This window comes from Ursus maritimus, unplaced genomic scaffold (assembly GCF_017311325.1).
Source record: "Ursus maritimus isolate PB19 unplaced genomic scaffold, ASM1731132v1 scaffold_1, whole genome shotgun sequence".
In the NCBI taxonomy this organism is placed as follows: domain Eukaryota; kingdom Metazoa; phylum Chordata; class Mammalia; order Carnivora; family Ursidae; genus Ursus; species Ursus maritimus.
The window spans coordinates 105900660-105915048 of NW_024423343.1; positions in this window are offsets into that span (position 1 = coordinate 105900660).

Below are 14389 nucleotides of genomic sequence, written 5' to 3' on the forward strand. Positions count from 1 at the left end.
CAGCATTGTGGGATCGAGCCCCACATCAGGCTCCTCCGCTATGAGCCTGCTTCTTCCTCTCCCACTCCCCCTGCTTGTGTTCCCTCTCTCGCTGGCTGTCTCTATCTCTGTCGAATAAATAAATAAAATCTTTAAAAAAAAAAAAGAAATCTAACATGATTCTTGTCTTGAAAAGCTTATAGTCCATCAGGAAGTCATACTTTGAAAAAAATACATGCTAAGAGGTAAATTATGTGATTTGAGTAAAAAGGGCCATAGGTATTAAAGGCTAGAGTGAACTATAGCAGTCAGGGCCAACTTCCTGGAAGAAGAGTATTCGAGCTGGTATTTATTTATTTATTTATTTATTTATTTATTTATTTATTTATTTTTAAAGATTTTATTTATTTATTCGACAGAGACAGAGACAGCCAGCGAGAGAGGGAACACAAGCAGGGGGAATGGGAGAGGAAGAATCAGGCTCACAGCGGAGGAGCCTGATGTGGGGCTCGATCCCATAACACCGGGATCACGCCCTGAGCCGAAGGCAGATGCTTAACCACTGTGCCACCCAGGCATTCCTCGAGCTGGTATTTAAAAGACAAAAGCAGATTTGGATGGGAGAGGGATCACGTTTTAATCATGGCAGGTTAAATATTATAACAACAGCAAATTTCAGTGGCTTGACAAATATTTATTTCTTGCTCTTGTATATGTGGTCAGTGAGGTCAGTGGTGGGATGGAGATGGTACTGTGCTCCCAGGGGTCATTCAGGAACCCAGCCTCTTTTCATATTGTGGCTTCACCATTCCTTAGGGCCTTGGAATCCACTGTTGGATAGTCTGCATGTTACCAGCAGAGGGAAGAAAAGAGCACAGGACACCACAGGGCCTGGAAGTGGAGCAAGTACTTACCTTCATTCCATGGCCACTTCTGTGAGTGAGGTTGGAAAGAGTATCTTTGCTATGGGACCAGAAGGAAAAGAAACTGGTCTTGATGCACACAGAGCATTCCAGTCAAGGATAAGAGCTCTGTCCTGATGCTTCTCTCCGCAGAAAGGAAGCCCTTCACAAGGCACCCTTCACCCTCAACCTCTCCCAAGAGTTAGACAAAATACCATTGCCATCATCATAATCAGCATCATTAACATAATTTCCCGGGTTCCCTGGTTTATTGAACTGCCACATAATCAAGTTTTGCCTTCTCCTCCCATTACCTGAACCTCCCCAGGGCAATCAAATTAATCACCAGGATGCCATTGACCCTGGTCATGGGGCAGAGGTCCCCTGTTTATGACCAGTGGTCCAGGTTTAAATACCAGGACCTAAGACCAAGATTTATCCCTTGGATTTCCCACAGCCCTCCAGAGGGGAGGAAGGGACTCTTCCATATTGTGTCCCTGCTTTGCCCCTTCTGCTGCCTTGGATAAGCCTTTGGGTGGATCCCTCAGATGGGTTATGGTGATAAAGCACAATCAGAAATGAGTCATTTCCTCCAGGACTGAGATGGTGGATGCCTCCTTGGCTCATCAGGACTTTGGATCCAAGCTCTGCCTGGTCCAGCAATGTCTATCTCATAGTTGCTGATCAAAGGAGGATGAAGTACTTGGGCTGTCCTGAAGATAGTCATTTCCTTGGCATGTCCCCTGGGGGCACCAGTCCGATAGCCCCTTCTCTGCACCCTTCCTGCCATTCAAGGAGGCCAAGTGCGGCGTCACCTCATCCAAGAGGATGTCCCCTTCTGGCCTTTGATGTTTTCCTCTTTCAGCCTCAGCTGCACCTGGACCTATGAGCTATACATTGGTTCTCAACTGGGAATGGTTTTGTCCCCCTGGAGACATTTGGCCATATTTGGCACATTTTGATTACACCACTGGGGGAGTGCCTCTAATGGCTACAGCCCAGGGCTGCTGCTAAACATCCTACAGTGCATAGGACCGCTCTCCCCAAACCCCCAACAAATAATCCAGCCCAAAATGTCAGTAGTGCCAAGATCGAGAAACCCTGAACTACACAGGGTTGTCCTGAGATACACATTCCTGTCCTGTGCGTCACGGCGTTTGCAGGAAGGCATTTAAGGCTCGCCCCCTCCCAGATACTCCTCTGCCCTCGGAACCTCAGAGACCTCTGCCCTCCCAAGTGAAAGGCTCTTCTGATCCTGGGCAAGGGCGAGGAAGTTGGGGAAGCACCTTCCCTGAAGGTTTCTAAAAACACGATCCCTGGGGGTGGTGGTGCTTTGTGTGAGGCATGGTGTGATGTAAAGTAGGCTGAGCCCAGGCCTTGGCGTCAGGTCGACCTCCATTCAAAACTTGTCCCCGCCACTTCTAGCTGTGTGACATGAGCAAGTTTCTTAACCTCTTTGGTTTTAACTTCCTCACTATGAAATGAGGATAAGCACCCCTAATTTGTGGATTTTGGTGATGATATGAGATGGCACCTGCAAAGAGCCCAGCACCTACACACACTCATTAAATGCTAGTTCCCTGAGACTGGGAATTCTAACACTATCTGAAGAGTGGCTCAGTCACAGAGACCTATGCTGCCAGCTGTGCCATTTTACAGCGTTAATGGATAACTTGGCTGCTGTAGGCCAGAGGGGAAGATTAGGGCCACCAGGAAACAAGCCACTTCAGGTTGCTCTAGGATGTGTTGGTAGAGGTGAAAGGAAGAGCTCTGTTTTCACTCTGGTGATACTACAGTGGGCTGGTTGGTTGGGCAGAAATGGAATGAAACATAAGTTGTCCTATGGAGGCATTTTGGCTCAGCTCAGAAACATATATTTTTTAAAGATTTTATTTACTTATTTGAGAGACAGAGAGAAAGAGCACACAAGCAGGGGAAGGAGCAGAGGGAGAGGGAGAAGCAGGCTCCCCACCAAGCACAGAGCCCAATGTCAGGGCTCCGTCCCAGGACTCAGATCATGAACTGAGCCGAATCAGACACTTAACTGACCGAGCCACCCAGGTGCCCCTCAGAAACATATTTTTAAAGGTTAACAGAATATTTGCATCTTGAGGAGAATTGTGGCAGTCACATTAGGCTGCAGGAAAGCCAAGTTTTGTCACAGGTGTGACAGGGAAGATCCTGCCCTAACTGCCCTCAGCCCCTCTCCCTGATTTCCAGGGCTTGGAGTACCTCAGCAATGGAACAATTGAGGCTCCAGGAGAAGTGTCCCTCAGGTTGTCCCCCTGTGAGCCCTGCCAACTCACACGGCAGCCAGGCCAGGTCCTTGCAGTAACCACATGCACACCCTTTGCTGGCAGGGAGGACTTGATGTGCCACTTGAGAGAGGTTAGCAACAAGACACTCACGCCCCTTGCTTCAGCAAGTTCCCTTCTGGAACTTTCCTGTAGTGTCATAACGCAAGCAGAGCTGTGAGCACAGATTTGGTCATTGCAGTGTTGTGGACAATAGCAGAGGACTGGGTGCTTCCTGATGTCCATCCAGGGAGGACGATTACACAAAAGATGGGGCATTTGTAGGAGGGACTAGAACTCGGTCTCTAAAGACTGGTGGTTAGAGTTTGGTACAGTGTAAGAAAATGTGTGTGATTCAAATGTCGAATGTAAAAAACGAAGCAGGAAACAAGTTTGTTTGTAGGTGTCCAAAATGTGTTTCTGCCAAATTGTGTTTAAGACAGGCTCTGGTTAGAGATATCTTATAAATAGCTTTCATCTGCACACATATTCTGTTCTCCTGTTTTTTTGCACAAGGGCAGAGGAAGAGGGCTGTTGAGGACCCAGCCTGCTGCCACGGGTCCCAGAGCAAGCGGCACACCATTTACCTCCGGGAGCTGCCAGGAGCAGCTGTGCCAATCCTCTGAGAGTGAGATGATATCTTTCCAAACCATAGAAGCCATATGCCACATGAAGCCCCCCAAAACAAGTGTTGGCCCAAAAACTGGCTGAGATTTTAGGGAGCAAGAGGCCAGGGTAGGACTAGGGCACAGCACTCATGGGGAGTGGGTAAGGGGCTGGCTAAAAGTCTCAGAGTACAGGCTTCCTCCAAATGGCCCTTCGTTAATTCATCCCCCAGCTCATTTTCTACCCCTGGCATGGGCTGCGTGGTTGTGAGAAAGCTGTTTCAGCAGAAGGAGTATTTAGCAGAAGGAAGCTGGGACTGCAAGGAACCCCCACAGGAAACACAGAACACTATCAGGCAGTGATGGCCTCTGCCTCCATCTGGGACCATCTCCAGCTCTGCGGCTCATCTACTTTACACTGCTCTCTCCCACCAGCGCTTGGTTCCTGTCTCCAAAAGAGGCCAAGGTCAGGGTTCCTGCCCTGATGGAGCCTCAATTCTATCTAAAAGATGACAGCTGCTTCCCACACCTTGGCCTGCATTTCCCAAGTGCCTCCCAAACCCTGGGCCTGGAAAGAAACCTGACTGGGTCTAGCTGGGCCAACTGTCAGCACCACCGAGCAAGGTCTCTCTTCACCCAAGGAAAGGGCTACTGAGCAGGACCTCCTGTGGATTTATCTTCCACCTGCCTTTAGAGCCCTCATCCTCATACTTCCAAGGACTGCCCGTCCCTTCCAGCAGGGCCTCTCCCTATGCAGGGTGCACCACCTGGACAGTCCGTATCTGCCTCATTGCAGAAACCCAGCCCAAACCAGCTGCCTCTGCTTCCAGGGACCCTGCTGAAAATCTAGTTGCCCCAATGGACTTTAGCTCTGATATAGGCTTCCCAGCATCTCCCGTGTGTGTGTCCCAATTAGGACATGGGGTGTTTGGGAGCAGAGGTCCTGCGTGGGCTTCCTTGGAGTCCCTGTGATGCCTGGAAATATGCTGAACTCCCTGGATGATCAGCTGATTGTCACCATGGGGTTTGGCTGGTGGCCAGCAATAGGTGCGTGGAGAGCAGACTCTGATGGCCTGTGGGGACTCTCTGCTGAAGCAGCCAGGGTTAAAGATCAGGCCGCTGAGGCTCTGCTGGCTAGGGACGCAGCAGCCATGTGGGAGTGGATGTGCCTGGAGCCCAAGGACAAAGTCCTGTAATAAATTACGTGGGCCCAGACTGCTGGGCCATTTCCTCTTGGGGCCCTTCTGCCTCTTCCTCCTCTCCCTTACTTTCTGACACGCCCAGAGCCCTGGCACTGCCTCCTTTCCCTGCTCTTTCAGAGTGCCTGGGGTGGAGAAGGGAGTCAGCGAGACACCCGTCCTGAGAAGGTAAGGGAGCACCAGAGGCTTCTCTGCCTGCCAGATGGACCCAGGCCTTTGGGATGGGAGGAGGGAATCACCTCTGGGGGGGGGGGTGGCTGGACGGAAGGTGGGAGGCACAGATCTGGGGAAGCGCTGCAGGGCTCACCTGGAAACAAGGTGGGAAAGGCCCGTGAAGTAGAGAGCTGGAGATTCCTTTCAGGAGCCAGGAAACCAGGAACCCCAGCCTAGAAACTTGTTCCATCAGCACAGGGCCGGCCTGGGGGGCCGCGGAGGAGGAGGAGGAGGAGAAGCTGCCCTGGCCCTCTGCTGTAGGAAAACAGACTCACTGGCAAGGGGGATGGCCAGGGTGGGGTCTACCCTAGCCGCCAGTCTTCTCATAGCACAAGGATTCACCAAGGAATTATGGGGCGTGAGGGACAGCCTGGTGCCCATGATCTGGCACCTTCAGATGGCAGCTACACCGTACATGCTATCTCACTGCGTCCTCCCAGCACACTCCAATTTATGGACAAGGAGACTGAGGACCGTGGAAGTGGGGGTGCCCACAGAAAGAAGCAGAGTCGAGACTAGACTCCAAAGCCCAGGCTCTTCTGTCTCACCTGTGTACCTTCTTGGACAATTGCAGACAAATGTGTTAATCATCTCTGAAAGGCCTGGGCCCCTGTGTGAGGCAGGACCTTCCTGCCCGGCCTCAAAGCCTCCTGGAGTGGAGAGTTGTGTCGTTGGGGGAACAGGGTGCCTGGGGGAAGGACTCCACCATGGGTTTCCATGAGCTGCCTCACTTGAGCTGCCTGCGTGGTGGGCATCCATCCGCATTTCACAGATGAGGAAATTTGAGATGCAGAACTGGGAGGCTCTGGCAGCTGGCAGGTGTGGGGCCCCATCCTTAATCTCCTAAATTGTGAGTGTTTGTTTCCTCACAACCAGGCCTCCCCCTAAGGCCATCCTCTGTAACTCTGGACTTGAATTTTGTTCTAACCCATAAAATCCCTGAACTTCTTTCAAGATTTTAGTTAAAACAAAAAACAAAAACAAAAAAATTCTCCACTCGGCCCCCCAGGCCTAGAGCACACAGCCCCAGTAAATCTGTTAAGAACCATGCAGCTCAATAACACTTCCGGTAGGAAACCTTCCCCGTTGCCCAGGACCTGCTGGGCCCCTGCTGTCTGGCCTTCGCGAGGTGCCTCTGCCCAGAGGGCCTGTCCATGTGTGTCCATCTTGGGCGTGCTGCACCCTCACTTGGGCATGCGGCCAGGCGCTCAGAGTGTGTAGCCCTGTGTGGAGGTGACTTGGCAGGACGAACATTCCCGGTTACCTAGATGCATTTATACCACTGTGTGGTTTTCACGTCTTCCACAAGGGCTCTTGCTTCCACATTGTCACTGAGGGCGCATGACAAGCTGCAGGGAAGAAGAGCAAGAATTGTATGTTTTTCACAAAAGAGGACGTGCAGTTGCAGGAGGGTAAATTTCTCTGCCCCAGGCTGCTGGCTATGAGCACCTTGAGGTTACAGGCTGGCTCTCCTCAGGATTTCTCTGTCCCCCACACCCACCCAGGGCATGGCAGAGAAGAGGCACTTGGGGAAGATATGTTGCATGGAGGAATGGAGTAGCTAGTGGCAAGTAAAGCCAGGAAAGAAGTCGTGTTTTCCATCCAATGCCATTTTAGACTCTCTTGTCCCCCTCCTCAATTGATCAAGCAGTGTGTACCACGTTCCTTCACCGCTGGGCTGGTGAGGTAAGACTGTGCAAAGGAAAAGTGACCCAACCAGGAGTGCAGACCTCACTCACAGGCATCAAGGGTCAGAGGAGGAGATTGCTGGGGTCGAGGATTGGGTGGGAAGGGGGGAGAGTGACAGAGAAGGAGGCGAAAGGACAAGTGGGCTGTGTAGGAAAGGATGGCTCGATGACAAGGTGGAGAGCTGGGATGTTCCAGGCTAAGGCAAGGGCATCACAAAGTTGCAGAAGGAAGAAAGTACAAGTCCAGCTTGGGCACTGCTGCCTCCTAGCAGGAACCGAGTGCAGGATTAGGGAAGCAGCAGATTCTCCTTCCGTGCTGATAGAGATGTTCTCTTCTGCATTGTCCAATACAGTAGCACCAGCCACATGTGGCTAGTCAGCACTTGAACTGTGGCTGGGGTGACCAAGGAACTGAATTTTTAATTTTAACTAAAATGAATTTAAATGTAAATAGCCACATATGGCTAGTGGCTCCCATATTGAACAGTGCAGTCCTAGAGGGTGCAGCACATCAGACTAAGGAGAGGGGTAAAGTGGAATAAACAAGGACTTCCCATCCAGACAAGCATGGGTTCAAATCCTGACTCATCACCTACCAGGTGTGGGACCTGAAGCCTCAGTTTCTTCATCTGTCAAATCAAACCGTATCACTCACCTTGCAGCAGTGTTGTACAGATTAAATTAGTGAACTACTGTTGGAAAACTCTCAGCACAGTGTCTGCGTACAGTCTGAGGCCCTGCTTTGTTCCGGAGGCTAAGGACAGAGTGCTCACGGTAGGCAAAGGAACCATGACGCAGTGGAATAGATCAACATACCCAGGTACATGTATCTGTAAATCTCCCTCTCACAGATCACGTGCCTTATTCAAAAAGTAAACAAAAGAGAGTCATTTGAAGCAGCTTACAGAGATAACTATAATGTAACAGAATCAAAAATAAAATAAATGAGAAAGTAAGATGAAGGGAAGATTAAGGTACGAAAGTACAATTCGTCTAGAGAAAGGTTAGTTGAGGAAGGCCCAGTATATTTGCTAAATACAACTACCAAGTTTACTGTGAGATTCCTGGTGGGCAATGCAAAAACTAAACATGAGCAATGACAAGTTTAAAACATGTCCTTGTTAAGAACAAGCCAGTTTCTGAGAAGAAGCCCATCTTTCCTGTTGGGATGTCATAAATGGAATACCAAGCAAGGAAATATCATTGGCAAAAACTGTAAAGTCAAGAGGGCTTCTCAAGGGCCCTCTCTTCCAAGCTGTCTCTGGGCAGGCCGAGGGCACTCTGCCAAATCAAAGCTTGGGAGAAGCTATTCTCTGGATGAAGGTAAACCGCGAGTTTCAGTACAGGACATGAATGCCCTTCCTGAGGACTGGCCAGGGTGTTCTGGGACCGAAGAAGACACACATTAGTATGGATGGGTGAGAACAGAGTCAGGGAGGCTGCAAGGGGACACTTAAGCCAGGTCTGAGTGGGCCAGAGCTGAGGCTGTAGAGACGGGCACTTCACCTGTACCTGCAGGGAGCCCAAAGCACCTGAAACCAGGCGTGTGTATTAGGTGTGAGTGGGGGAGGGATAAACTTAGTTTAAGGTGCTCATCATACCACATTGTGGAGGACCAGCACCCTGGCTGAATTACCCGCAGCTGCACTGCCCGTCTGGAAGGGGAGCAGAGCCCTGCTGGAGGGAGAAATTCTCTTCAGAAATTCTCTTGCTTGTTCAGCAAGGCCACTCTGCCATCACTGACTTCCCCAAGAGGCTCTAGGAACCAGGCTCTAAGGAAGCAGGGTCTCTCAGCCCTACATCGGTACACACTGCAAGGTGTTTGGCAGTGGGGGTAGCCAGGCCCTATGCATACTAGGGGAGGAAGGGAAGGAGGACTATAGCTTCACATCCTCAACCTGGCCTTACCTGGGCGAAAGAGAAGGGAGCCCTGGTGAGGACCCAGGAGCATCGTGTCTCTGGGCACCTCTCAGGGACTTCTATCTCCTGAACTGCCAGTCACGTGGTATTCTTGGGACTGGCACCCCACAGACATCACCCCAAATGCCAGGCAATCCTGTGTGGGTGGGACTCCCTTTCAATGGAGGGTGTGTCCCTCTGGGCCCTGGGCTGCAGAGAGGGGCTGAGCCATCCAGGCTGGATGAGGACACACAGAGGGGCTCAGCATCTGGGTTGACAGGCCTGGGTTCAGGCCCCACGTTGCAGCCTGAAACACTGTGGAGCCTCCTTAAAAACAAACCAAAAAAAAAAGATATGGCAACTCCTGGCTGTGGAGACACGTGACATGTCAATTATTTGCATCTTTTAAAGATTGCTTAGTTGGTGGAATGAAGAATAATTTTTGGAGAGACCAGAAGCAGCAAGTCTACTTGCGAGGCTTCCAGTCTCCCAAGGGAAGCATGATAGGGGACTAAGGGTTGGGCAGGAGGGGAGAAAGTCTCTAGTTTTTCCTTTCTTTCAATGTTTTTTATCTGGCTTTGGTATTAGGGTAATGCTGGCCTCATAGTATTAGTTAGGATGTGTTTTCTCTGCTCCTGTTTCCTGGGAGATATTATAGAGAAGGTTCCCATTTCTTCCTTAGATATTTGGTGAAATTCATTGGTGAAACCATCTAGGGCTGGTGCTTTCATTTTTGACAGGTTGTTAATTATTGATTCAATTTCTTTAATAGGTATAGGCTTATTCAAATTGTCTATTTCTTCTTGTGTGAGTTTTTGCTGTTTTTGTCTTTCAGGGAATTGGTCTATTTCATCTAAGTTACCAAATTTGTAGGGATCTAGTTGCTCGTAATATTCTTTTTTTATCGTTTTAATGTCCATGGGATCAAGTTAATTATGCTTGGGATGTTCCTCTTTCATTTCTGATGTAAATTTGTATCTTCTCTCTTTTTTTCTTGTTTAGCTTGGGTAGAGGTTTATCAGTTTTAGTGATGTTTTCAAAGAACCAGATTTTGGTTTCTTTGATTTTCTCTACTGATTTCCTGTTTTCAAATTTGTGATCTCTGCTCTAATTTTTATTGTTTCTTTTCTCCTTCTTGCTTTAGGATTATATTGCACTCTTTCTCCCATTTCCTAGGGTGGAAACTTAGATTATTAATTTTAGATCTTTCTTCTTTTTTATTTTTAAAAATATTTTATTTTTTAAAGATTTTATTTATTTATTTATTTGAAAGAGAGAGAGAGCTGAGCAGGGGGAGGTACAGAGGGAGAGGGAGAAGCAGACTCCCCACGGAGCAGAGAGCCCAATGTGGGGCTCGATCCCAGCACCCTGGGATCATGACCTGAGCTGAAGGCAGACACTTAACCCACTGAGCCACCCAGACGCCCGTTAAAGATTTTATTTTTAAGTAATCTCTATACCCAATGTGGGGCTCAAATTCACAATCACAGGATCAAGAGTCACATGCTCCACTGACTGAGCCAGACAGGCATCCCTTAGATCCTTCTTCCTTTTTAATATAGTCTTTCAGTGTTACAAATTTCCCTCTAAGAACATCTTTCACTATATTCCACAAAGTTCGATAAGTTGTTGTATTTTCATTTTCATTTACTTGAAAACATTTAAAAAGTTTTCTTGAGACTTCTTTGATTCATGTGTTTTGTTTAAAGATTTTACTTATTTGACGGAGAGAGAGAGGACAAGCAGGGGCAGTGGCAGGCAGAGGGAGAGGGAGAAGCAGGTCCCCTGCTCAGCAGAGAGCCCAATGTGGGGCTCCATCCCAGGACCCTGGGATCCTGACCTGAGCCAAAGGCAGTCGCTTAACCATCTGAGCCACCCAGGCACCCCTGATTCATGTGTTAATTAGAAATACATTTCTTAATCTCCAAACATTTTGGGATTTTTCTGCTATTTTGATTTCTAGTTTAATTCCATCATCATCTGAGAGCAGACATTGCATGATTTGTATTCTTTTAAATTTGTTCAGGTACGTTTATGGCCCAGAATGTGGGTCCGTCTTGGTGAATGTTCCACATGAACTTGAGAAGAATATATATTCTTCTGTCGTTGGATGAAGTATTCAAAAATGCCAACTATATTCACTTGATTAATGACGTTATTGAATTTGACGATGTCTTTACTGATTTTCTGCCTGCCGGACTGTCAGTTACTGACAGAGGAGTGTTAAAGTCTCCAACTATAATAGTGGATTCATCTTTTTCTCCTGGTAGTTCTACCAATTTTTGCCTCATCTATTTTGATGCTCTGTTGTTAGGTGCATATATGTTAAGTAATGTCATGTCTTCTCTGAGAATTGGCACTCCAGGCCAATTTATTGTTGCTTATTATTATGTAATGCCCCTCTTTATTCCTCCTTGCCCTCTTAATTCTCCTTGCCCTGGGGTCTGCTCTGGCTGAAATGACTTTACCTTTCTTTTATTAGTGTTAGCATGATATATCTTTCTCTATCTCTTTACTTTTAATATGTGTCTTTTTTTTTTAAGTAGCTTTCTTTCAACATGTAGTTGGGAGCCTTAAGTTTTAACAGATGAAATCTTCAGATCCTAGTGATCATTTAGAGATGGGGTAATAGGATGACTCAAGTGTTTTCTTCACAGTTGCTAGTTTCATTCACTGAGATAAAGAATGCATAGGAAAGAGCAGGTGCAGGAAGAGAGGAGATGAATTGCTGTGGTCATGCTGAGTTTAATGTGCCCACCTATATGCTGGACGTATCCAGAAAATAGAGCCTCGGTGGATCTGGAGTTCAGGATGGAGCTGGGCATTGGAGACATTGATTTTGGACTTGGAAGTGCTTTGATCCTGATGGTGGCCCTGGGAGACGGTGGGAATGCGCAAGGGGAGTGTGCAGGCTGAAAGAGAATAGAATGAGGGCCAGCAAATTAGTGAGAATTCTTCAGTTTCAATGATAGAATCCAAATGGCTTAGCTCAAATAATCAAAGTGCAAAGAGACATAGACAGAATTTCTGTCTTTTGTCTCCTTCCTTTCCAGCTACCGAATTTATTCTCTCAAATCATCTATTATCAGGACACTAGGACAAAGGCCCCTGGCAGTTCTGGAATCACATTTCAAAACTTTATGGCTAGAGAGGAAAACCAATCCCCAGTTCCAATCAGAGCATCTCAGGGAAAGACTGTGGTTGGCTCTTGTTTGGGTCACAGGCTGACTCTGGGGTACTGTGATTTATGTCTTTTACAGTCCTTAATAGAAACACAGTTTGGACAAAGGAAGGAGAATTTCCCCAAAAGGGAATAGAAGAAGGCAGTTCAAGCATACAAAAACAATCACCATCTCCTTCATACAGGAAGAGATCAAGGTGAGGGAAAGGGCCCTGGAAGGAGATCCAGGGTGCCCCCAGAGCCAAAGGGAATGCAGGGAAGGGCATGAAAGGTGAGAGAGTAGAGGAAGCATGGGAGTGGAGGGACAACTCCTTCAAGGAGCCCGGTGGTAGAGCAAAAGCAGGAGGGCAATAGCTGGAGGGGGTCATGAGGCCAAGAAAATTCATTTTTAGGGTGCTACCTGAGTTTATCTTCAAGCAGAGAGGAAAGGCCAGAACAGTGAGAATGGGTGAAGATGTAAGAGTGAGGGGTAATTGTATTAGTTATCTATTGCTACATAGCAAACGATTCCAAAATTCTGCGGCTTAAAATGACAAGTATTTATTATCTCATGCACTTTCCAAGTGTCAGAAATCCAAGAGCAGCTTAGCTGGGCAGTTCTTTGCCAAGGACTGTGTTGAGGTTTCCATTCATTTTCTAGGTCTGCCATAACAAAATGCCACTGACCAAGTAGCTTAAACAATAGATATTTATGGCAGGGTTGGTTTTTTTCCAAGGCCTCTCCTTGGCTTACAGACAGCTGCTCTCTCACTGCTTTGTCCTCATATGGTCATCCCTCTACTCACGCACACCTCGCTGGTACCTCTCCCTCTTTCTACAAGGACATCAGTCTTGTTGGATCAGGCCCCACCCTAATAGCTTTGATTTAACTTCATCGCCTCTTTAAAGGCCTCCTCTTCAAATACAGTCCCATTCTGAGGGACTGGGGGTTAGGACTTCAGCATATGAATTGGGGGGATGCACAATTTAGCCTGTAACAGTCAGGATGTTGGCTGGAGCTGTGGGCATCTATGACCATGACCAGAGCTGGAAGATCTGCTTTCAAGATTACTGGCTGTTGACTGGAGACCCAGTTCCTTCCCACATGGGCCCATCCCTAGGGCTGCTTGTCCTCATGACATGGCAGCAAGGTTCCCCAAGTGAAGCGATCTTAGAGAGAGCAAAGGAGAAGCCACAAAGCCTTTTATGGGCTAGTCTCAGAAACGACACCCCATCCCTTCACCTTATTCTATTTGTTAGAAGTGAATCACTAAGTCCACACTCAAGGACGGGAGAATGAGTCTCCATCTTTTGAAGGAAAGATATTAACCACTACAGTAATTGATAAAGCAAAAGCCCCAATGGAGGAGTCCAGAGAGGGAAGGGCTGGAAGGGTTAATGGGGGCCATCAGGGCATCCCTTCCCTTGGGCAGTCCCTTAAGTGCTCACAGGTAGAAGGAAAGGAGTAGGCAGGAGCTGACAAGGAGTAGGCAGAGCTGGAGGCTGAAGGTCATTTCTTTTCTTCAGTGATGCCGATCAAGGTTTTGTGCAGTGAGTAAAGTTGGCGGGAGCTTTGAAATAGGGTTGGTTGGTTTGTTTTGTTTTGTTTTTTGTTTTGCAGAAAGAGCTGACCAGGGCCCATGGGCAGGTCTCAAGCATTTCTAAAGTCCTAGAAGAGGTACAGGCCATGAAACTGCCCTGGCCTGTCTTCGAGGTGGTATGACACGTCCCTGCTGTGCTTGGCTCAGGGCTGGGACTTTGCAAGATGAGAGCAAGAGTCCTACTTCACAGGAGTATGCTATACCAGAGGGGTACCACGTGTCATGCAGTTTATTGTACTTTGTATTTGTATTACGTTTATGGATATTATAAAACCACTTTGTTCCAAAAAAGCTGTAAGGCATTGTCCAGGCTGGCTGGGAAGGAAATGAGGCTAAGACACAGGCTGACAGACCGGGAGAAACAAAGGGGCCAAGGGGTCATAATGAAGCAATGGAACAGTTTCTCATGGCGGAGGGCATGGTGCTGGGCTGGGGTGTGACTGGAGGACACGGCTTCTGAGGTGGAGCAATTCTGGGACATGGGAAGACCAGGGCCAGTGGCTGGGGAGTGGACGTCACTGGAGTCTGGGAGTCAGAGAAGTGGGAATCCAGGATGGGCAGGGGGATACCTGTAAGCACATCCTGGTGTCTGGAGAGGAATGATGTGATGTACATGGAGGTCAGATGCCATGAGTAAGGGGACAGAGGGCGACAGAGCCAGAGACCATGGGTGGGCCTCAAATTTCTATCTGGAGCGGGCAAGCAAGGATGCAGAGCAGCGGTGGGCAGCCAGAGGCAGGGCAATGCCCTTCTGTGTCTTTCCCACCCATCTCTCACTGGTTATTTGAGGTGGGGAGATGGACCAGCCTCCCTCGGGAGAACTGCTGGGAGCCAGGATTCAGCTAAGAG